The 3,352-nt window shown below is 32.9% G+C and overlaps 1 long non-coding RNA gene across 1 annotated transcript in view; it reads left to right on the plus strand.

The window, feature by feature from the left end:
- LOC109583569 (uncharacterized) overlaps positions 1 to 2,714 on the plus strand; it is a 4,248-nt gene extending 1,534 nt beyond the window's left edge. The window contains exon 3 of the long non-coding RNA XR_002185588.1: positions 2,677 to 2,714. This is a non-coding gene — a long non-coding RNA (uncharacterized LOC109583569). The remainder of the gene's footprint in view (positions 1 to 2,676) is intronic.
- Positions 2,715 to 3,352: the final 638 nt, after the last annotated feature.

Raw genomic sequence — 3,352 nt, forward strand, 5'->3', positions numbered from 1 at the left:
GTCAAATGTTTTCAGTCATGGCAATAATAGAATTGTTGCATTTTCTAATCCATTACATACTCCTATGTTGTGTAGAAAGTCGATTCTGATCAAAATTAAATATTTTATTAATTTTAAAGTTTGATCAAAATTTGGGTAAATGTCCCTGTACATGGTCTCAGGCCAAATTTTTCAAAAAATGTATACTTCATTTTAATAATTTCTGATGCACATACATGTACTTATGTTGTATAAAAGTATGAGGTGATTCCATTTAAAAATAGATTTAAAAAAATTTTTTTAAATTGCTCTAAAATAGGGTAGAAGTCCCTGTACTATCTAGTATACAATCTCTGGCAAAATTCTGCCAAAGTAAAAAAAGGAGAAAAAATCCCTTTTTATAATTTTTTTTGATGCAAATTATACATATCCTTATGTTGTGTAGAAAGTTTGAGCTGATTCCAATCAAAAATTGGAATTCTAACAGTTACTCCACATGCTATATGGTTTGTCAGCTCATATGAAGCATGCTTTTAGCTCACTTAAAATACTTTGTGAAAAACCCAGTAACTTTCCAGTGTCACTATGTAACTTATTATAATATAACTTTTACATCTGCATGAAGATGTTGTATAAGTTAAAACAAAATAACAATAAAACCTGCAATCATGACATCACATGATAGATAGAATATCAAAATTTAAAAAGGTCATCAATCACTTACATTATAGGCTCCGTAGTATCAAAAGTACGTGGTAGCATCAAGCTCTAAGATACCTTCTACTAGCTCTTTGATTCAAATCCTGCTCTTAATTTTGACAAATTTTCATTTTACAGTCTCCAAGAGTGAATTGGACCTAAATGGTACCAATGCTCTGCAACCATCCTTCTGTTATCAAGCTCCTCCAAATACTCTTCTTAGATCTTCCAGAGAAATAAACAAGAATTGGAAAAACAGCCTGTCTGGATATTACACTATTGGAGGTAAAAAAGGTCCTGTGTATGTTTACTGTCACGTGGAGGAGCTGTGTGGATCAGGAGATGGATGGACAAGACTAGCACATCTGGATATGTCTGACTTTACAGAGAGCTGTCCTTCTGGGTTTAAACTGTACCTGTCAAAAGGAATCAGAGCTTGTGGTAGAGCAGCAATGACCGGAGGCGGCTGCACATCAGTTAAATTTCCATCACATGGTATCAGTTACTCTCAAGTGTGTGGCAGAGTAGTGGGATATCAATATGGATCAACTGATGCTTTTTATCCCTATGATGGTAGTCCTAACAGTCACAATGATATCAATTCATATTATGTAGATGGTGTCAGTATTACACATGGGTCTCCTCGTCAACATGTCTGGACACTAATGGCTGGACTGCATGAAGCTACAACTGTCTTTGGTAATGGCAACTACATCTGTCCTTCATCTGAGGGTAGTCGTCAAGACCTTCAACCATTCATTCCAAAGAAGGAATACTTTTGTGAACCTGGTAATCCTGCTACTGATATGCTTTACACATCAGATTCATTATGGGATGGTAAACTTGAAGTTAAGAATTGTACAGAATCCAGGCTCTCTTGGTTCAACAAAGTGCTTAGCAGTGTCGTTACTGACTACCCTGAGCTCAGGGTGTGTGGAGATGAAGGAACAGCTACTGAAAATGTTTCTGTTAGCTTTTATGAGTTATATGTAAAATGAACTTTGCCCATAGAACAGAACTTATAATAAAGTTACCTGTGCTGTGCATTTAGGGTTTAATAATTTCTCAAAAGATGTTGATGTATGATGTAGTAGAATCTAGCCATGATTTTATCTGATCTAAACTTAAATCTACCTCAATCATAACATTATTGTTTGAAAAGTGAGATCATTAGATTGGTTTATCTTATATGTCTAGTTTCCAAAAATTAATGGATCAAAGTAGACTAGATCTGGTTATGGATATAACTTTTAATTTGTTGCATGCTCATAACAAAAGTTATCCTGTATAGGTCATTAAATGATTAAAATAAACCAATTATTGGGAATCCCTTGCTAGTATTATAGATAATGTCTTCCTTACAACAAAAGTGCAAGGCTATAAAGTTGATGTCAGTTATGAAGAAATAAAACGTCTAAGCTTTTGCTGAGTCAAGAACATGGAACTTGGAAACAAGAAGTATAAGGACATTATCTTGAACATTGAACATTAACTACAAGACTTGAATAAAAAATTGATGTGCAGCATGGCTTTACTAATAGTTGCTGATAAATCTAATAATAGCTGGGCCAGAGCTTTACTACTGAGACAAAACTGAAAGTAAAAGAGAGTTATAAAAAATAACTGAGTTTTGATTAATGATAACTGGCTAGTTTTTATAACAATTAGATCTAAATGAAAAGCATTATTAAGTGTAGAACAACAATGTTATATTTTTAAGCTAACATCTTCTAATGTACATGCACATACATTACATGTACATATGTATTGCATGTACATACTTATAGATTTTAGGTTCATACAGTAGATTTATACATAATAAATAATCAGTTGATAAATCAATTGATCTATATTTGGTAAAGAAAACACAGGATTTTGTTGGAACTAGATAATTACAATTTTAATAAGTGGGCAGTATTAATTCAAATTCAGTTACTTTATACTGATTAAAAATAAGATTTAATCAAGTGATCAAAGTGTTTGTTTATTTCTATATAGATCACATCAAAACTTTCAGAATTTTTATCAACTTCCCAAGATGGTGTGGCAAGCCTAGTTTGTCCACTATATTTGGTAAAGAAAACATTGGAACTAGATAATTGCAATTTTGTTAAGTGGGCAGCAATAATATGTCTATACTATTACTTTGTACTGATTAATGCTCATAATTATAATACTAAGATTTATGTCAATAACAATCAAGTGATCAAGTGTTTGTTTATATATAGATCACATCAAAACTTTCAGAATCTTTATCAACTCTCCAAGATTGTATGGCGAGCCTAGTTTGTCCATTGATCACTATGATTCTCCTGCTGTGTATTCTTCTTCATGGTGTATCGTCTCTTAGTATCAGGATTGATGGGGATAATGGAATTGATTCAACTGAGTGTCTTACAGAACAACCACAGTCTTCCTGTCAGTCATTGAAGTATGTAGCTGATACTATTAACAACACTGGTAACCTCACAATAGAGATCATCAGTCCTACTCTTAGTCTACAAGGTAGTATTATATTCACTGATATTAATGGACTAACTATCAATGGACAAGGTACTAGCATTAGCTGTAATAATGGATCAATGCTCTATGGTAATTCTGGTATAGTTTTTGATACATGCAGTAATGTTAAGCTCAATAGTTTTACCATTGAGCACTGTGGGTTGCTTTATGA

The sequence above is a fragment of the Amphimedon queenslandica genome, unplaced genomic scaffold (assembly GCF_000090795.2).
Source record: "Amphimedon queenslandica unplaced genomic scaffold, v1.1 AMPQUscaffold_13297, whole genome shotgun sequence".
Taxonomy (NCBI): domain Eukaryota; kingdom Metazoa; phylum Porifera; class Demospongiae; order Haplosclerida; family Niphatidae; genus Amphimedon; species Amphimedon queenslandica.